The following is a 22,923-nucleotide window of genomic DNA, read 5'->3' on the forward strand; positions in this document are numbered from 1 at the left end:
TAAGCCAGCTTTTTCACTCTCCTCTTTCACCTTCAGTAAGAGACTCTTTAGTTTCTCTTAGCTTTCTTCCATAGAGGTGTCCTGAAGGTAAAATAAGACAGATAATGCATATGGTAGGAACTCCCTAAGATTTGGGATTGGCCCATGAAGTACAGAAAAGATTAAAGAGGTGAGATATTCTTGTGAATATTGTTGAGATAGAGTGCATGTACTTTAATTTGCCTGATGAATCCTAAACTTATCAACCTATATGAATTATTTTAACTTAGAGTAGAAAATATTTAAAGTATGGTAGATTGAAACCCATAAGAATTACTTAATCTATTCATTTTGACTCACAACTTTGATCATTATGTTCAGATTCTATGAGTCATAGAAAATGAAATGCCCCCAAATTTTTATAATCAATATGCTTCAATAATTTTGAGAATGGATCTTAACAAAACATGACCTATTTAAGGTTAAGTAGCTGGCTCATATAAGGCACAGGGAAATGATTTTGAGCCTTTAAAGGAGAGCTTTAAAGTGCTCAAGCTGGAGCACTTTGCTAATAAAGACATTTTATTTTCACTTTTTAGCTTGACTGAAGGGATTAAAAAGCAGGGTGTGAGTCTGAAAATATGACCCTAAGAGCATTTCAGGGGAACCACACGGGTGCACACTTTTAGGATTTTCCCCAGGAGGAAACACTAAGCAGTAGGGTAATACATATATGCATTTTTCCCCTAGTAGAATGGTATCATTAATGTTACTCTGTTTTTGTAACGAAGAATAACACATTTAAAAAAAAAAAAAGATAAACTGGGACAAAAATCCTTTTCTCCTGATTCCAAGTCAAGTACTCTTTTAATTTTCCCTTGTGTTGTCCAGCTATATTGATTAAAAAGAAGAAAAAAACTAATAATATAAGGTAATGAATTAACATAAAAATTTAGGAAATTAATCAGGGGACAGAGCTTTAAATGATCAGAGAAATTTTATAGAGGAAGAGGAATTTGTGCTGGATCTCAAATAATGTAAATATTAGGGGAGAAACACTCTACAGGAGGGAGACCAGCTTGGATAGTAGAATATTTCTACTCTATTTCACAGAATGCTGTAGAGGTCAAATTTCTAATCATTTTTCCCTTAATGATACTGTAGCAAAGATTTTAGTATCCTTTTCAGTCAGATATTCTTACTAATATCTTGTATTTTTAAGCAAGAATGAGTATTTCCAAGACACTTTCACATTATGTTAGGTTTTTGATTAACACAAATTGCCCTGTGAGATATTGTTAACATTTTATACATGAGAAAATTGACACTCAAACATTTTACCTGATTTATTCACAGTCATAGAGCTGCTGCTGCTGCTGCTGCTAAGTAACTTTAGTCGTGTCCGACTCTGTGTGACCCCATAGACGGAAGCCCACCAGGCTCCCCCGTCCCTGGGATTCTCCAGGCAAGAACACTGGAGTGGGTTGCCATTTCCTTCTCCAATGTGTGAAAGTGAAAAGTGAAAGTGAAGTCGCTCAGTCGTGTCCGACCCATAGCGACCCCACGAACTGCAGCCTACCAGGCTCCTCCTACTTAGTCACAAAGATGTGTTTGAACGCAGGTCTTATGACTCCAAGCCTTGTGCTTTTCTACCATATCACATCTAGGATTTATCTAGCCTGACACTGAAACAGTTCTTTGTCAATGGAAAATTCTGAAAGAAGTTGCACAGACATTTTGGAAAGATTGCTACCACTTTTTCTCAATGAGATGATTGTAACTTTAATCTGGATTTAACTGTAAGAAATTCTAGTTCAACTGTCTCATAAATCTGTTTCCCTCATGGCTACTTATGTGCCCTCAGGCTTTCTGTTGGCAGAAATCTCAGAGATTAATGTTGCCGAGATGTCTGCAATGTCCCACATGCATTATATGGCTCTTATTTGCACCATCTATCTATCTAGTCAAGGGTAAGGGAAGGATATGATCAGTAAGTAAAAATAAGTATAGATTACTGATAATGATATTAAAATTCCATGATAGCAAAGACTACAGTAGAATATTTTTATTTTTCAGTGGAAACCAAAGCACCTATGTAGGGGAGAAAACGTTTTCCTTTTCTCTTCTAGATGTTTTGGTTGGTCTAATTATTAAATTGACATGAAATAGATTTAATAACAGAAAAACAAATTTAACCTGTTCCTAGGGGAGCTCATGGAAATATGAGGGTCAAAAAGTGAGCACACCAGATGTTACCTGAGAGTGGGTTCTTGTCTCATCACAGAAAGAGTTCAGAGACGGGACATGGAGGTAAGAAACCATGGTGAGTATTTATTAAGCTATAGTACACTCTTGGGGCTTCCCTGGTGGCTCAGCCATAAAGAATCTGCCTGCAATGCAGGAGACACAGTTTCGATCCCTGGGTTGGGAAGATCCCCTGGAGAAGGGCATGGCAAGCCACTTCAATATTCTTGCCTAGAGAATCCCACGGACAGAGGAGCCTGGCAGGTGACCGTCCATAGTGTTGCACAGAGTCTGACATGACTGAAGTGACTTACTATGCAAACAAACTCTCAAGGGGAGAGTGGGCAAAGTCAGGTGAGTGGCTGTTGTGAGTTTCTTTGTCAAGCTGGTTACATGGGACATGAAAATGAATGGGTGAAATAGTCATTGAGGAAGAAGGGTTTGGGGTAATATTTACTGATTTTCATCTCAGCCCCACCATTCTGAGGGGAGGAAGGATTTTTGAAAGTCTTGATCAAAACTGTCATGACCATGTTGCATAATTAGAACTTCTTATCCACAAGGTTAATTTCATTGTAATGAGGGCATAATAAGCAAAAGCTATATTTCTACCCAGGAGATTCCATTTCCTTCATTTCTTTATTTACCTTCAGAACTCTTGTCACCCCATAATATGTGGTTTCCTGTCATTGTGAAGGTTTCTGCTTTACTTTGTCTGCTCAAGGACCCATGTTGTTCACAAGATGCATTGTCTCCTGCCTTTGGCCCAGGTTCCCCTTTCTCTCCTCATATTTAGTTATCTGCCTGCTCTAACCCAGGAAGTTTTTGCATCTTTTAGACAAAGAAATATGAAATTTGTGACCAATTGACAAGACAAAGAAGCTTGGGTTTTGGTTTAGTAAATTAGTGTAGAAGTTAAAAAAAAATAGTTTATACAGCCTTCTCAGGCCTAAATGCTCTGTCTCTGATTATAAAGATGTCTCTATCTCCTGGTTGATAGTATACCTTTCATATAGGAGGCTTAATTCTTGCATTCAGGGGGAATAAAAGCAAGTGGGAGTGTACCTCTTGCATTGTCTGCTTCTTAAGTAACTTTAATTCAAAATAATCAATATGTCAATGTGGCATTATTTGGGGGTGGCTTAAGAATTGACGCTTTTGAACTGTGGTGTTGGGCAAGTCTCTTGAGAGTCACTTGAACATCAGTAAGATTAAATTCAGCTCAGTTCAGTTTAGCCAGTCAGTCATGTCCAACTCTTTGTGACCCCATGGACTGCAGCACACCAAGCCTCTCTGTCCATCATCAACTCCCAGAACTTACTCAAACTCATGGCCATCGAGTTGGTGATACCATCCAACCATCTCATCTTCTGTCATCCCCTTCTCCTCCTACCTTCAATCTTTCCCAGTATCAGGGTCTTTTCCAATGAGTCAGTTCTTTGCATTAGATGGCCAAAGTATTGGAGCTCCAGCTTCAGCATTAGTCCTTCCAATGAATATTCAGGACTGATCTCCTTTAGGATGGAATGGTTGGATCTCCATGCAGTCCAAGGGACTCTCAAGAGTCTTCTCCAACACCACAGTTCAAAAGCATCAATTCTTCGGTGCTCAGCTTTCTTTATAGTGTAACTGTCACATCTTCTCACAGAATTTTCTGCTTTTGGCTGCAGATGGTATTTAACATGTGGTGGGTTAGGCCATTTAAGGAAGTTACTTAGTTTTCCAATGTATCTTCCATATATAAAAGTGGCATATATATTATTATAGTTTGTCTTGTTTTTCTCCTGATAATTTATATCTAATTAAAAGGGGGTGTCCCAGTCAAAATCCAAACTAGTCAATTCTAAAGGAAATCAACCTTGAATATTCATTGAAAGAACTAAAGGTGAAGCTGAAGCTCCACTATTTTGGACATCTGATGCGAAGAGCTAACTCATTACAAAAGACTCTGATGCTGGGAAAGATTGAGCGCAGGAGGAGAAGGGGGCAACAGAGGATGAGATGGTTGGATGGCATCATTGACTCAATGGATATGAGTTTGACCATCTCTGATAGAGAGTGAAGCACAGGTAGGCCTGGCATACTGCAATTTAAGGGATCACAGAGAGTTGGACACAACTGAGTGACTGAACAATGTTCCGAACCCATTCCCAATATGTCTGTACTTTATTTCTGTTGTAGGGGAGGAAAAAAAAAAATCTCTACCCTTCTAGGATTTTCACTGAGACACCCCCTTGTAATTAGGTATAAATTATCAGGAGAAAAATAAAAAAACTGTAGTAGTATATATGCCTCTTTTATATATGGAAGATACTTAGGAAAATTAAGTAACTCCCTTAAATGGCCCAACCCACCACATTTTATTTTTTTATTATTTTTTTCTTTTTTATTATTTTTTTTTATTGGAGGCTAATTATTTTACAATATTATACTGGTTGGTTTTGCCATATATTGACATGAATCCACCCCGGGTGTACATGAGTTCCCCTTCCTGAACCCCCCTCCCACCTCCCTCCTCCCCTTATCCTACCTCTGGGTCATCCCCGCATACCAGCCCCGAGCATCCTGTAACATGCATCCGACCCTGAACTGGAGATTCATTTCACATATGATAATATACATGTTTCAATGCCATTCTCCCATATCATCCCACCCTCACCCTCTCCCCCAGAGTCCCAAAGACTGTTTTATACATCTGTGTCTCTTTTGCTGTCTCGTATACAGGGTTATCATTTGCATCTTCCTATATTCCATATATATGCATTAGTATACTGTATTGGTGTTTTTGTTTCTGGTTTACTTCACTCTGTACCATCTGCAGCCAAAATCAGAAGATGCTGGTGGGACAAGGGGAACCAGTTATAGGAGATTATTAGAGGAAGCACAGTTAACAAGTGTAGGATTGTTATGAACATTTAGGTCATTTCCTTCTCCATTGATAAGAAGATTTAGTCATCCCCCTTCCCCTGGGGTAGCCAGGAAGACACCCACACAAATGGAGATTTTCCTTATAAATGTAAATATCTCTTAGAAAAGAGTAAATTCTACTGGTTATCGCCTGTGTCTGTTTTTTTTTTTTTTTTCTTAAAATATAACCAGCTCAAGATAACCCTAGTGCCAAAGAAACCTATTTTGGAGTGGCAAATTCTGCTCCCTTTCACTATACAAAATAAGTGTTACTATATTAACGAAATGGAATCCGATGACTGGTGGATTTTGAATTATACAAATTTAATTACTCTTTTAAGTGTTGTGACAGATATACAGTCAGCATACTCAGAGTTCCCTTCAACTAAGAACTCACTTCCCAGATCTGGGGATAGGAGTTTATCTGACAGCCTCCAGTTTGTAGTCTTTCTGTGTTGGCCTCAGATTTCAAGATAAGGTCTCACTGTTAGGATGGCCTCTGGTCAATGACTAAGAAAGATGGTGGTAAAATTGAGCAGGACCTTTTGGGGTCCTCTTGCTGGGAAAGGTTGGGGGCGGGAGGAGAAGGGGACGACGGAGAATGAGATGGCTGGATGGCATCACCGACTCTGTGGACATGAGTTTGAATGTACTCCGGGAGTTGGTGATAGACAGGGAGGCCTGGCGTGCTGTGATTCATGGGGTTGCGGAGAGTCGGACACGACTGAGCGACTGAAGTGAACTGAACTGGGCACCAAAGCCTTCCTGTGTCCCCTGTTTCTTGTTTATAAGAAGTAGGCTTCCTTCAGCCTCCTTGAGCTTTCCTGAGTGCCAAAGGGAAGATTCAAGCAGTTGCTTATCAGGGAAGGGGGAATGCAGAAACAAGGGAGGAGCAGTCAATAAGTTATAGTGCAACCTTGGGGCATGTTCCTGGTTCCTACTCAAGGGATACACATAACAGTAGCTTTGAACTATTCTGCAGGAACTAAGTCCCCACTCTGGTGGACGATGGTAACTTCAGGCTGAAGACAAGATTCCTGGATCACTGCTCTGTTGCTATTACTCTGCCTTCCCCACCATAGACCAATAAGTCTGGGAGATGAGATATTGATCCAATGAAAACAACTTTATTTGGAAAGTCAGGTGACTGAGAAGATGACAGACTAATGTCTCAAAGTAGCCATCTTGTCAGAATTTGGAAACCAGGTAATTTTACAGAGAGAGGAGCAATGAGGAACTAACTAAAGGCAGAATAGACAGGGAGAAAATTTGGGGAAATAAAGTGAAAGTCTTCAGTCTTGCAAAACATCTCTCAGAAAGGCCAGCCTTTGGAAGGGGTATGTCAATCCTTTCTAGTCCCAGGTGGGCAGGGTCAGATTATCTTTCAATGAGCTGAACAAAGGCACTTTACAGGGAGGCAGAAGGTCAGGGTCCTCTAAGGCAGGCTATTATGAACAATTAAAATAATAACAAAAAAAAAAAAAAAGGCAAGTAAAAGAGACAATTTTCAACATGGAGTCAGCATTGGCTTCTTCTCTGCATAATTATCTCACCAGCAACTGATCAGAAGAAAGCCACACACTCTGCAACCATAACCTCAAATTTTTCCTATGAAAACTTTCCCCAAAACATCATCAGGGAGTTTGCAGGGGAGGTTGAGCATACGTCACCTATTCTCCTTGCTTGGCTTTGCAGTAAAACTGTCTCTGCTCCAAACTCTGATGTTTCAGTTTGTTTGTCCTCACTGTACTTCAGACACACAAGCTTGTGTTCAGTCACAGTGACAGCCTAGGGTCTGCTGTAATGAAGGCATCTCCTCACTAATGACTGAGCTAAGCTGTGGTACGAGGGCCTTGACATTTTCTCTCAGTGTGAGACTCTTCTACCAGGTGTGAATGAAAATGTTGCCTGTGTCAACTTAAAAAAAAAAAAAAGTCACAGCTTGAAAGTTGAGACTTATGTTTTATTTGGTAGGAATTTTTAGGACTTTTAGGAGTTAGGGAATATTAAGCCTGGGAGACAACATCTCAAGTGAGTATGAGAGAACCGAGGAGGCAGGGGGAGGAGTTAGGTTATATAGACGTTTGCAACAAGGGGCAGATAGCATGAACATCAAAAGATGACTGCTAATTAAGGAAAGCCAGATATTCAAACTAAGGAATGTGGCACCTCTCTATGTATGGGAAGATGCAGAGCCTAGGTTCACTGAAACCGCTCCTTTCATGTGCATCTCAACTATTTAGGGCCAGTGTCCTGTGTCTTTTCCCAGTCCCCCAGCTCCTCAGTGCTCTGTGCAGGAAGCAGTGGCAGCTGGAGGGCTGCCAGAGAGCAGACAGTGTTCCTCCTGGGCACCCTCAATGCTCAGAAATTCATCCGTGGAGGGCCAGAACACTTGATGGCTGCGACAGCCTTGTTTACTGACATGAATGGCAATATTCCATTTCTCACCTGCTATATAGGTAAACAAAGGATATTTCAGTCATTAAGCCACTACAGCCATCCCAGATGATGAACCCTCAAGGAACTCAGGTTGGAGACAAACGGGCCATCCACTGCCAAGCCCTCAGCCTCTGCAGCCACCCTCAACGTTGCACCCTGAGAGGGACTCAGATAGGAAAAGCTCAGGATACTGGCCCTAGATCGCTGAGGAACATATCAAATAAAACTGACCGAGACCCTGTGGGGCTCCTGGCCCTGGAAGCCTTTCCTGTCTCCTGCTTCTCGACTACAGTTTCGATGACCTTCCCTGAGTTCCAAAGGGCAGGTTCAAAGAGCTGCTAACCTGGAACATGAGTTTGAGCAAACTCTGGGACATGGTGAAGGACAGGAAAGCCTGCGTGCTGCAGTCCATGGGTCTCAAAATGTGGACACAGCATGAACGAAGACAAGGGAGGAGCCACCAGGAAACAACAGCACGGCTTTGGGGCACAGTCCTGGTTCCACAGTGAGGGATACACACAGCAATGTCTTTAAGTTTTTTTTAAGAGGTCAGCATTCTTCACACCAGAGAATGACCACCTGAGGCAACACTAAAGGAACCCGAGAAGCTCATCAAGATTACCTGAGACCAAATTTGAGGAGTGGAGGCCCTGCACACATGCTAATCTTACCAGCAAACCTACCACTGAATTGTTGCCATAAAATTCCACACCAAACTTCCCTTCTTTGGACACATAGTTTTCAAAAGCAGGACCCTGCCAGGCAAACTAATAAAGTTATAATTTTCTATTTTGCATCAAACTCTGTCTCTGAGAATCAATTCAGAACCAGTGTACAGCGGCTGAGCTTTTGACATCAAAAGGAATGATTTCAATGAGCTCAGACTTTTGCATCTTCCCACATACAGATAAATACTATATACCTTGAGATAATGTTTTTTTGTTTGTTTGTTTTTAAACTAACAGTAATCTTTTGCTGCTCTAATTACTTCAAATTTGTTGCAAAAGAATCTTATGTACATTTGCTGCTTTCTTACTTCTCAGAGCTATCTGAGAGACTGCTTCCAGAGCTTTAAGTCCTCAGTTTTGTCCACTAATTAAAAATAATTCTCAAGTTTTAGGTTGTAGATTATTTTCAGTCAACACAGGTAGTGAGTGATCCAGAGCTTCCAATGGCCTAGCAGAGACTTGGTGGATCTGCTTTGCTATATGACAAGTCCCCTGCCCCATTCGATATCTCTCACTTCTTTTTGCTGGTGTAGTTCTCCATTAAACGTAAAATGTAATATCTTAACAAATTTGTATAAGAAATGATTGAAAATCCTAATCAGAGTAAAGGCTGAGATTTTTGCAAAGGTAAAATGTCACATCCTCTATGAAATCTCTGACATCTTTAGTTACAGCTACTCTAGTTCCTGAGTTTTACACATTGCTCGTTTTAAATTACAGCACAGTGTATATATAATTATTTGGTGTGATTACTCTCTCTAAATGCACTAAATGAAATAATGTTATCATTTCCACTTATATCTCTGTGTAATTTGCTAGTTGTATCTATATATGTTTAGAAAGGAGCATTACCGCAAGGGAACTTTGTCATTTTAGAACAGCAGATTGTAAGAGATCAGCCATTAAAGGTGGAGAAAATGTCTGAGAATTGTGAGCAGTCTCTCTCAGCTGGATGATCCACCTTTTACTTTACTCCCATAAAGAGATGCTAATAACTAAAATATATACTGATTTTATGCTCAAATCTTATACAGAATTTTACATAAATATGTCATATTCAGTAATATTTAATACTTCTGTGGAGTGTTTAAATTATAAACCTTTCTTGAATTCTATATTTCAGCAATCTTTGCCTATAAAAATAAAAAGCATGCAGAAAAAGAACAACTTATAATAAAATTGAGTTCTGAGAAATTATGCAAAAGCAGATTACCAATATTTTTTTAGAAAATCCTTAGTAGAGCTACAAATAATGTAAGAAAAGATTATAAATACATCAATTTCCATTGATTATTTGTTTTCTAAAAGTTTCTGTAATAAGGTTGATAGCTTCTTTTGGTAATTATGTTGAGCTATTGTAATATATGACATATATGGAAATAATTTTTATAAATAATTAGGTAAATTTATTATATAACCCTAAATCTGTAGAAGTAAATAATTTTTAAAAAGACGTATAGCACTTTTTTAGGGGAAGAGGACACATTCCTTTTTAAATTGTATTTTAATTAAAACATCTAATGAGATACTTCCTAAAGTCCATGTCATGAACATTGAAAGCTACAAAATTCAAATATGTTTTTGGAGAATAAAAATGATGTCATTTATTGGATAGAGTGATAAGGAAATAAAACAAAAAGCCTAGATTCAAACCACTATGAAACCTAGTGTGGGGGAGGGGAAATTTCCCCTCTTCATCTTGGTTCTTTTGTCTGATAATCAAAGTGACATAAAGTCAAGTGAGCCATAGAAATTATTACTATGAACAAAGTTACTGGAGGTGATGAAATTCCAGCTGAGCTCTTTCAAACTCTAAAGGATGATGCTGTTTCAATGATGCACTAAATATGCCAGTGAGTTTGGAAAACTCAACGGTAGCCACAGGACTGGAAAAGGTCACTTTTCGTTTTAATTACAAAGAATGCCAATGCCAAAGAATGGTCAAATTGCCATACAATTGCTAGCCAGATAATGTTCTAATTTCTTCAAGCTAGACTTCATCAGTATGTGAACTGAGAATTTCCAGATGTACAAGTAGGATTTAGAAAAGGCAGAGGAACCAGAGACCAAATGTCAACAAACACTGCTGTTAAGTCGCTTCAGTCGTGTCCGACTCTGTGAGACCCCATAGACGGAAGCCCACCAGGCTCCCCCGTCCCTGAGATTCTCCAGGCAAGAACCCTGGAGTGGGTTGCCATTTCTTTCTCCAAAGCATGAAAGTGAAAAGTGAAGGTGAAGTCGCTCAGTCGTGTCCGACTCTTAGCGACCCCATGGACTGCAGCCCACCAGGCTCCTCCGTCCATGGGATTTTCCAGGCAAGAGTACTGGAGTGGGGTGCCATTGCCTTCTCCGTAACAAACACTGGTTAATAGCAAAAACAAGGGTATTTCAGAAAACCATATACTTAAGTTTTATTGACTATGCTAAAGCCTTTGGAAGGTGGGAATCACAACAAAATGTGGAAAATTCTTAAAGAGATGGAAATACTGGACCACCTTACCTGACTCTTAAAAAACCTGTATTACAGGTCAAGAATTCAGTTCAGTCCAGTCACTCAGTCATATCAGACTCATTGCAACCCCATGGACTACAGCATGCCAGGCTTCCCTGTCCATCACCAACTCCCAGATCTTTCTCAAACTCTTGTCCATCAAGTTGGTGATATCATCCAACCATCTCATCCTCTGTCATCTATCCCCTCTTCTCCTGCCTTCAGTCTTTCCCAGCATCAGATTTTGTTCCAATGAGTCAGTTCTTCGCTTCAGGTGGCCAAAATATTGGAGCTTCAGTTTCAACATCAGTCCTTCCAATGTCTGTTTAAGACTGATTTCCTTTAGGATGGACTGGCTGGATCTCCTTGCAGTTCAAGGGACTCTCAAGAGTCTTCTCCAACACCACAGTTCAAAAGCATCAATTCTAGGTGCTCAGCTTTCTTTATAGTCCAACTCTCTCATCCATAATGGACTTCTGGAAAAACAATAGCTTTGACTATACAGACCCTTTGTCAGCAAAGTAATGTCTCTGTTTTTTAATACAGTCTAGTTTGGTCATAGCTTTTCCTCCAAGAAGCAGGTGTCTTTTAATTTGATTGCTACAGTCACAATCTGCAGTAATTTTGGAGGGCAAGAAAATAAAGTCTGTCATTGTTTCCAAGTGTGTGTGTGAAGGGGATCACTGACACAAGTGTGTATGAGTGTATTGGTCACACCATGCAGCATGTGAGATCTTAGCTTCCTGACCAGCAATGAAACCTGTGTTCCCTGCATTGGGAGCACTGCACACCACCACGGAAGTCTCAAAACTATATTATTTTAATTTTGATGAGATGTACATTTGGAAATTGATTGTTTGAGAAAGCTTCCTTTTGAGGGTAAATTTTAAAATCTACTGTGATAAAATATCACTTGTTTTATTGAAAATATTTAAAATATCACAGTAGATTTTAAAATTTACCCTCAAAAGGAAGCTTTTTCAAACAATTTCCAAATGTACATCTCATCAAAATTAAAATAATGCAGATTCATGTCAATGTATGGCAAAACCAACCAATATAATACTGTAAAGTAATTAGCTTCCAATAAAAAAAAGAATAAAATAAAATAAAGTCTACTGATATTTTAAATATTTTCAATAAAACAAAAGTAAGCACACAAAAACCCAAACACATGTGTGCTTTAAACAAACAAACAAACAAAAATCAGCACTACTAAATTTATCATCAGATATCTGTACATATATAATCAGTATAGTGTAACATGTATTGTTTCTCTCTTTCCTGACCACTTTGATTGAATGGTTAAACTGCTGCACAGGAGAGTTTATGCCAAGGGAACTTGAGGAAAATTCTAAATCTGTCATTCTTTTCTTCATAACTTTGGACCAGTTGGTTATCTTTCTGTATATTTTTTGTTTTCTTTGCTTTTTTTCATTTATAAACCAAAATGACACATTTCACCTTTCTCCTTCATTGGAAATGTGTGGTTATTAAGGTATCAACTGATTAAAGGATCTATGAACTGGTTTTAGGCAAAGGAGAAAAGGAAAGATACATATTTGAATGCAGAGTTCCATTTGAATAGCGAGGAGAGATAGGAAAGCCTTCCTCAGTGATCAATGCAAAGAAATAGAGGAAAACAATAGAATGGGAAAAGCTAGAGGCCTCTTCATGAGTAATAGAGATAACAAGGGAATATTTCATGCAATGATGGGCACAATTATGAACAGAAATTGTATGGACCTAACTGAAGTAGGAGATTTAAAGAATGTGGCAAGAATACACAGAAGAACTGTACAAAACAGATCTTCGTGACCCAGATAATGGTGTGATTACTCATCTAGAGCCAAACATCTGGAGTGCAAAGTCAAGTGGACCTTAGGAAGCATTACTTTGAACAAGCTACTAGAGGTGATGGAATTCCAGTGGAGCTATTTCAAATTCTAAAAGATGATGCTGTTAAAGTACTGCATTCAATGTGTATGCCAGCAAATTTGGAAAACTCAGCAGTGGTCACAGAACTGGTAAAGGTCAGTTTTCATTCCAATCCCAAAGAAAGGCAATGCCAAAGAATGTTCAAACTACCACACAGTTACACTCATCTCACATGCTAGCAAAGTAATGCTCAAAATTCTCCAAGCCAAGCTTCAACAGTACGTGAACTGTGGACTTCCAGACGTTCAAGGTGGTTTTAGAAAAGGCAGAGGAACCAAAGATCAAGTTGACAACATCCATTGGATCATCAAAAAAGCAAGAGAATTCCAGAAAAACATCTACTTGTGCTTTACTGATTATGCCAAAGCTTTTGACTGTGTGGATCACAACAAACTGGAAAATTTTTCAAGAGATGGGAATGCCAGACCACCTGACCTTTTTCCTAAGAAATCTGTATGTAGGTTAACAGTTAGAATTGGACATGGAACAACAGACTGGTTCCAAATCGGGAAAGGAGTACATCAAGGCTGTATATTGTCACCCTGCTTATTCAACTTGTATGAAGACTATATCATGAGAAATTCTGGGCTGGATGAAGCACAAGCTGGAATGAAATTTGCCAGGAGAAATATCAATAACCTCAGATACACAGATGACACCACCTTTATGGCAGAAAGTGAAGAACCAAAGAACCTCTTGATGAAAGTAAAAGAGGAGAGTGAAAAATCTGGCTTAAAAATTCAACATTCAGAAAACTAAGATCAGGGATTCTGTTACCATCACTTCATGACAGATAGATGGGGAAACAATGAAAAGAATGATGGATTTTTTTTTTTCCTTCAAAATCACTGCAGATGGTTTCTGCAGCCGTGAAATTAAAAGATGCTTGCTCCTTGGAAGACAAGACAGCATATTAAAAAGCAGAGACATTACTTTGCCAACAAGGGTACTTACAGTCAAAGCTATGGTTTATCCAGTAGCCATGTATGGATGTGAGAGTTGGAGTATAAGGAAAGCTGAGCACTGACAAATTGATGCTTTTGAACTGTGTGTTGGAGAAGAAACTTGAGAATCCCCTGGACTGTAAGGAGATCCAACCAGTCCATCCTAAAGGAAATCAGTCCTAAATATTCATTGGAGGGACTGATGCTAAAGCTGAAACTCCAATACTTTGGCCACCTGATGCAATGAAGCGACTCATTGGAAAAGATCCTAATGCTGGGAAAGATTGAAGACAGGAGGAGAAGGGGATGACAGAGGGTGAGATGGTTGGATGTCATCAAGGACTCAATGAAATCAAGTTAGATTAAGCTCCGGTATTTGGTGATGGACAGGGAAGCCTGGCGTGCTGCAGTCCAAGGGTTCACAAAGAGTCAGATTAGACTGAGTGACTGAACTGAACTGAGCTGAGCTGGTGTTATTTACTTCCCCACCGCAGATACCTTTTTAAAACTGTCAACATAAATAAATAAATAAAAGCACAGTGTGAGAGTTGAGTTGTGAGTTAATTTTTATGGTGGCAAAATGAGGACTATCAGATAGCTCTCAAGAACTGCTCCAAAGAGGTAGAGAGAGGTCACTATATATGTGATTTTAGTGAGGAGGCATAATTGCAATCAAGCACACATTTTGGCAGACGGTTGCTGCCAGTCACATGAGCAGATGTCTCTGTTAACAATTTTAGTCTTTTTCTAGATATAAGAAGATAAATGAAAGTGAGCTTGCAAAGTCTTCTAAAATATCTATCTGAAGTCCTATTCTGCCAGTTTTTCCCAGGCCACAGTGAACCTCTTCCCTGACCTCAGTCCTGAACTCCTTTCAGGGTCTGTTGAAGATTAGTAACTGCAATGGTGGCTTCATCCCTGTAGAGGCAGCTCGTGAGACATTATTTTTTGTCCACAAAACAATATACCAGATATTAGAGTTAAAGTGATTAATATTATGTTGTATTATACATGTGCATATCTACACTGTCACAGGTCACCAAAAGAGGGTTATATAGTGTTTCTAAAACTTAATTTCATATAAAAATATACAGTGTGTTTTTCTTTATCTCTCTATTAATTTCTAAATTATAAATCAACATAACTTTTTCAAATTATTATTATTAACAGTTATATAGATCCAACCAGTCCATTCTAAAGGAGATCAGTCCTGGGTGTTCATTGGAAGGACTGACACTGAAGCTGAAACTCCAATACTTTGGCTACCTCATGCGAAGAGTTGACTCATTGGAAAAGACTCTGATGCTGGGAGGGATTGGGGGCAGGAGGAGAAGGGGACGACAGAGAATGAGATGGCAGGATGGCATCACTGACTCGATGGACATGAGTTTGAGTGAACTCCGGGAGTTGGCGATGGACAGGAAGGCCTGGCATGCTGTGATTCATGGGGTCGCAAAGAGTCGACATGACTGAACGACTGAACTGAACTGATACAAAGCTCAATTCAACAATATAAAGAACTCCTTAGGTATGAATAAATTTAGAAAAAAAAAATCTAATACATATGTCCTAATTTTAAAAACTTTTAAAGACTAGTGTTATTCAAGTTTCTATTGGTTTCTTTTCTAAAATGTTTTTATTTCACTTTGATATTTCATGTTGTGTTTTTTCTCAAAAAATGGAATTTTTGTACTTCATGTATCATAAACTTACACAATGTTATGTCAATTATATCTCAATAAACCTTGAAAAAAGAAAACCAAATCACAAAATAGAAACATTCATTCACCAAGTAAATAGTTAGATAGTACCCAGTGTTGCTGCCTGTGAATTTGAATGCATAAAGTGGAACTTTGAATGATTATGGGATCATTCAGGGAATGATTTGGTATTTAGGTCACTAATTAGAGTTATAATTACACTCGGTCACTTTTGTTGCTACCTGTCAGGAAGAAAGTATATTTATGTATAACAAGTTCATTACATTTCCTTGCAAGGAAAAGTCATTTAGCTTTTCTATATATATGCCAAAGGCTCTTTAAATAAGACTATGTTACATCTCCTATCCCATTATTTTATGACTGGCTTCTCTATTTCTATATCTCTAAATGGACTCTGAATTCTGGAAGGACACTCTAAGTTGCATTTGTCTTTGGTTATTCAGGACCTAAAAATGTACCTGGCATATTTAGGTCTCTCAATCTTTGTTAAATAAAGGAATATATATTTTAAAGTACTTCACTTTACATTTATGAATAAGATATTTCATAAGTTCTCATAACTGATTATCCTTCACTCTAGTGTGACAGACAAGTTACTGATTGAATAACTGCCTTCTAAGGGTGTTGGGTTTTTATTTTGTCTAAGCTACACATTTGGATTTCATACACTCACCCAGAGAGGGCTTTATTTTCATCTCATATCATCAATGTTTCTAAGAAAAAGAAATAAAAGGAAATTACACAGTTGGATATATCTCAAAATATTTAAAACAGTTGCAGAGTATAAACGGCAAATAATTATGGCTAGGTGTGATATTTTATTTCAGATGAAGAGAGGTTTTTGTTCCCTCACACCAACCAATTTTCCAATTCTTCAAATCAACAGGGTGTCATAAAGTTCAACTTAATTCTGACATTAACAACACAGATTTCCCACTGGATCCCACAGGTTTAAGAGTCCAGTCCCATAAAACTGTCCTCATTTCAGGCACCAGTTGCAAGCATCAAGTCCTAAGTTTACCCACACTTCTGTTCTACTTCGCTACTAAACCAGAGATACCACCCCCTGTTCAATAATTTGCTTAAATGACTCATAAAGCTCAGGAAAATGCTATGCTTAAATATTACAATTTATTATAGCTGATAAAAATGAACATCCAGGTTAAGAGGTATATAAGAGGAAGATCAGAGGGTCCTGAGCTCAGAAACATCTCTCCCCTGCATTTGGGATGTGTCACCGTCCAGAAACATGGATGTGTTTGCCAGTTCGTAAGCATGTTAAATCTTGTCATTTGAGAATCTTTAATGGAGGTTTCATTACATGGACATGATTGTGATCACTGGTGATAAACTCAGTCTCTAGTTTCTCTCCCCTCTCAGAGGCTATGGGCTGTGGCTGAAAGTTCAAGCCTCAGACTAAGTGCTACTCTTCCCGGTGGCCAGCCCTCATCCTGAAGTTTTCTTAAGAATCCACCAAAAATCACTTCATTAGGACAAAACACACTTTGATCATCTTATCCCTGAGGAAATTCCAAGGATTTCAGGAGCTCTAAAGGTGCCAGGAGCCAAGGATAAAGACCAACTATTAATTTTTTTTTTCTTTTTATACCACAGATGACAAGGAACTTACTATTGTGGAAAAATAATTTCACAGAAAAAAAAGTGAGTGGTTGGAATGTATAAGGATTCAAGCTCCAGTCCCATTCCTTACCAGCTATATGATCTTACACTGTTTAGTGCTTAGTATCCTCATTTATTAAAAAAAAGGAATACGCCAAGATAAATGACTTATGGTATATAAAACATAGAGCAGACAGCTGGTACATGGCAAAGCAGACACTCAATCAGAGAGAGTTATTATTTGAATCAGGGGTCTGCAAACTTCTTTGAAGGAAAAACTATTTTATGCTTTACAGATCATTGAGTTTCTGTTGCTACAACTCAACTCTGCTGTTGCAAAGTGAAAGCAGCCACAGACAAATGAGCAAGTGAGCATGCCTGTATTAAAAAAAAAAAAAAAAAAAAAACAACTTTATTTACAAAAGCAAGGTGCAGTCCATATTGTTCCTGCAGGCCATATATTGTTCAGATCCCTGATTTGCATGATGCAAAGTCAGAATTAAGATTGTATATTAATTCTAAATTTAATCATTGACCACATAGAATGCAGTTTGTTAAAAGAATTGTGAATTATATCCTCAAACTCCGGTGACTTGATATTCAGGGTTGAATTGTGCCCCTCCAATAAAAAGATATGTTTAAATCCTAAACCCTCAGTTCCTCAGTATGTGACCTTTTTTGCAAATAGAGTCTTAATAGAGATAATCAAGTTAAATAAGGTCATTCAAATGAGCCCTAATCTATGATAATACAGTCAGTGTTCTCATGAAAAGGGGAAATTTGAACACAGATACACACAAACGGAGGGTGATATAAAGAGAGGAAGGGAGAAAGTAAGTGATGCTCAAAGCTACTGGAAGCTAAGGTAACACATTTCAGGAGGGAAAGAAAAGCCAACCATTCTGCCAGGCCAATTAAATTCTGCTTAATAGACATCTGGAAACTAGGTTGTATCTCCTGATCAGATTTCTTCTCTAGTTACAAGAGGCTGAGGGCGAAGAGTTACACAAAGTCTTTGTCTCCTCACCTTAGCTTGTGCAATGACAGGGCAGCTGGGATTTGAGTGTAACTTTGAACACCTGTCAGTGCGGTGCAAGCCTCTAACAGAAGGCTGGCGAGGAGCAGCAGCAGAACCTAATAAATTTCCAGGCCTCCTGCCCGGGACCAGCTCTGCTACCTACTTTATTTTGTAAAGAGGAAATATATTTAAAGTCATAGCATTGTTTCATTTGTTCAAATAAGCAAAGCCTCCTCCTGAAGGAACCATATCTCTTTCCAAATGACAGTTTGATATTTATTAATATATCATTATGATTAGTTTCATAGTCTTACTCTGATTTCAGTCTCTTGCTGGGATATAAAAATTTCATATTCTTACAAGAACTGCTACTTAGACTGGACAGAATGACAAATACTGGTTCCACTCTTCCTTATGTTTCAATCTTAATAGCATTGAAATTTTGTATTTTCAAGAAGATGCTTCTTAAAATCCATCACTATTTGATGGTCTCTGCTGATTTGGAATGATTAAGTCAATATCCAGGTTGTTCATGTTTGAATTACAATTGAAAATATTATGTGGCTACTAAGCATCACATATGCTTTGAAACTCGGAATGAATGGAGTAGAGGAGCGTTACAAGTGCTGCATATACACAGTATTGTGGAATGAATCTATGCTTCAGAGAGCAGAATCAGCCCAGACTGTCAAACAGTCTGGGATAGAAGAAGACTCCTTCTGGCAGTCTCTCAAATTACAGCCTATGGAATATTTCAGAATGTTTTCAGACGAAGAAAACATAAATTTAAAAAAAAAACAAAAACAGATTTTATCAAAATAATTTTCATGATTTCCTACTTTAGCAAACAGTTCTACATCAGGCATTGAAGAGGTAATTAAAGTCAACTTTGAAAGCATGAGAAGGGAAGACATAATGCTCTAGAGTATGTCATGATTGTGTTCCATATTAATATGATTTTGAGGAAAGAATTGAAAAATGGAGTGTAACAGATAAAGCAAACTGTTTTGTATCACTTTGTCATTTTTAATGCACTTACTTGAAAATGCAAAGCACCTTTGCCTGGATACTTATTCTTTTCAAGCTTCAGTCGTGTACAACTCTTTGTGATCATATGGACTGCAGCCTGCCAGGCTCCTCTATGGGATTTTTCTGGCAAGAATACTGGAGTGGGTTGCCACGCCCTTCTCCAGGGGATGACTCAGGGATCGAACCCACATCTCCTGCATTGCATGCTGTCTCAGCAACTCAGTGTCTCAACAACCTGCAGTGGTTCCCAAAGGCTGGGACACTCAGTTGAGACACTCAGATTCTCCCAAGTGTATGATGAAACGGTAAATGGCCCATGATATAAATGAGGATAAAGTTATTTACATTCTTCAGGGAAGTAAATGTTTTCAGAGAGCTAAAGCCTAAAGCAAATGTTCTATTCTGAGATAAAAACCTTCCTAATTTTTTTTTTTTTAATGGCAGATGATGTAATTTTTAGTGATATAATGATGGTAGCATTTACCGTTGAGCTGTAAATGGGACCATCGTATAAATTCTGGAAGTACTTACACAAATGGATCAAATGTGGCCTCCCATCGTGGGAAGCATTATCAGGTGTGGCCACATGGTGCTCATTCCCCATTTTCCTAAGAATGGCCTGATCTCTTTTTTATAAATATGTCTTCTTTGTATATTTGCCTCTTTTGGCAGCATGGTAAATCCAGACACCTGGTTCCTGTTTCAAGAGTTTTGGGCTCAAGATCTCTTTTCTTCCCATCCAAGGACAGCTGTGGGGCAGATGCATGACAATTGGAAACTACCTTTTTTTTTTTTAACTCTTGTTTAGAATTACCCTGACCAGATACTAACTGCTGTGGTTTCTGTTTCTTGGCTCCCTAGAAGAACTCCTACCCGCTCCCGAATCCAATTATCCTTCTAACATATAACCTCTTCTTTAATTTATCAAGACGTCTTATTTTTAATTGCTAGCTAGGATAACAGAAATTACCTGATATATTTGCTAAACATCTCTTAAACCTTGAGAAAATTACATTCTTTCTGCAGATGATAATAGTACCTGCCTTAGAGGGTTGCTGAAAAAATTAAACAGACTATGCTAGGTTAAATACTTAGCACATGTTAGCTATTTTATTTCCACTATTGTTGGCACTGTCATGAATCATTACAAAAACGTGGGTGCCTGCCCTGTGACTATCAGACTGTCTCATAAAAGCCAACAGAATGAAAGGATAAAAGCTTAGTGGCTTATTCTAACATATCCAACAACCACTTTTTAAATCAATTTCCAAGCACAAAACCTGACCTTGGTTTAGAAATAAATGGAATTAATTTGCAGTACCTGCTTCTAAGCCTTGCTATGTAATACTCTCATTCACCAATTATCTTTAGTGGTTTTGCTTATTTCAAAATCCCCATAATATTCGTTCAAATAAAATTTTCCAGGACATCAGAATTGTTCAGTTGTGGATTTCCTCGACAGTGAACTACCTTTCTCAAACTGCATAGATATTTGAAAAAGAATATTTTCTTTATTCTCCTCAGTTTAGCAACTATACTAAACAGGAACCAGAGAAAGTGAAGTATGTGATGAGTTGCTGAATATATGATGGAATTTATTAATATTATAACCTGATCAATCAATCAATCAACACTTTCTGATAATCCTTGGTTCCAAAATAGTAAATAACCAAGTGAAAGCAAAATATGTGAATTCAATCCAAAAAAGCAACAAAATATTATTTCACCTAATTTATCAAATTTTGCCCTTTAGTCTCATGCCTTCTTTCATGTGCTGTTTGATTCTAGTGGAAAATTTGAATATGCAGATGGATTTTTTTTTCCCACAGAAGTAATTAGAGTGTTCAAGAGAGTGAGCCAAGCTGCCAAGTACATACTGATTAAAGCCTCTACTTTCAGTTTTAGATAGAACCTTAAATCTCCTTTCCTCCCTATGGTGCAAACCACACATCATTAGGAACGTTCCTTACAAGAATCAGGGAAGGCATTTGCTATGCAGGGGTTTTTACTGCTCATAGTTTACTAATCCAGGCCTGCTTGGGATATTTATGCCTCATCCACAAGGAGTGGAAATCTCCTGGCTCCTCACAATGCTCAGTTCATATACAAAGTGAGACTACAGAAGAAAGACAGTGATGTTTGTGCCCAGGTACCACGGTTATGGATTTATAGAGACAGGGGTTTGCATTGCTATTTTGCCTTGCAAAATGTCCCCAGATTTTTCCTAACAAGAGATCTTTTCATTACACATGGAGATCAGCAGCTTATATTCACAAATGTTTCATTGTTATGGCTCAGAAGCAAGCCATGTTTGCTGCATGTTTCCTTGAAAACTGACACATTTGAGGAAGGAAGGGAGAGAAGATGGCCATATCAGAAAGAAAAAAATAAAGAAGGAAGGAAAGAAAACCTCTATTATTTATCGCCCTGTCATGTTATCATGACTGACTTTGGCTTCATGTCCATATGGATTTCAATTAAGCACACAGTGGAAAATAGGTCTGGTTGTTTTTCTAGCTATCAATATCAGGTCCAAGCAGACACAGGGAATGAATCATTTTGGAGTTATCAGCATCAGCTTAAGCTGAAAAATTTATGAATAGCTTTCATCTTTCTTCATTCAAGCAGTGCTATTTTTGTAATACACAAAAAAATATACTTGTCACTGCATTATCAATATTGTTTATTTTAGGTGCTTCCAATAAAGCAAATAAGTAATGCCCAGGTTCTGTTATCATGGTAAAAGTATTAACAGTGGCCAGTGAAATAGAGACAAGGTAAAATAGATTAGATGCAGAAATTCACTTACTATAGTTGTTGAAACATAGCTTCAAATGATAACACATATTATTATAATATTCAATTTTTGTTCTCTTAACTAAATCTGAGAGATCACCTCTTATAGTTCCAGTTACTTCCTCTATGGTGATAAATTCCAAACATACATCTTTAATCCAAAGCTCTCAACTTAGTTCCAGACATAAGCAACTGATCAACTGAATCCAAAATTTTCTTCAGGCATCTCCAACCCATCATTCCCAAAAGTAAGATCATCATCTTCACATTCCTCCTCTAATAATTTTTGTTCTGGCTTATCAGAGTTGGAAACTTGAAAGTCCTCTCAGATTCTTCTCTCTCCTCATTGCTAATGGGTCACAAAGTCACTTGATTTCAGCTCCAACATCTCTCCAGTTCATAACTTCTTATATTCCTTATACTTCACATTTCCTTTCCTTCATTGTTGTAGTTGTTCAATTGCTAAGGCATGTCTGACTCCTTGCAATCCCATGGATGTGCCAAAATGCCAGGCTGTGCAGAAGCCTGTCCTCCACTCTCTCCCAAAGTTTGCTCAAATTTATGTTCATTGAGTCAGTGATGCTATCCAACTATCTCATCCTCTGCCACTCCCTTTCCTCTTGCCTTCAATTTTTCCCAGCATCAGGGTCTTTCTCAATGCATCAGCTCTTTGTATCAGGTGGCCAAATTATTGGAGCTTCAGCTTCAGCATCAGTCCTTCCAATGAATATTCAGGACTGATTTCCTTTAGGATTGACTGGTTTGATCTCCTTGCAGTCCAAGAGTCTCTCAAGAGTCTTCTCCAACACCTCAATTTGAAAGTGTCAGTTCTTCAGCACTCAGCCTTCTTTATGGTTCATCTCTTACACCTATATACATCTACTGGAAAAACAGTAGCTTTAACTATACAGATTTTTGTTGGCAAAGTGATAGCTCTGCTTTTTAATATGCTGTCTAGGTTTGTCATAGCTTTACTTCCAAGGAGCAAGTATCTTTCAATTTCATGGCTGCAGTCACCAACCACGGTGATTTTCGAGTCCAAGAAATCAAAACATGTCACTGCTTCCAC

Source organism: Moschus berezovskii, chromosome 20 (genome assembly GCF_049115385.1).
Source record: "Moschus berezovskii isolate FMDL1 chromosome 20, NW_MosBer_1.0, whole genome shotgun sequence".
Taxonomy (NCBI): Eukaryota; Metazoa; Chordata; class Mammalia; order Artiodactyla; family Moschidae; genus Moschus; species Moschus berezovskii.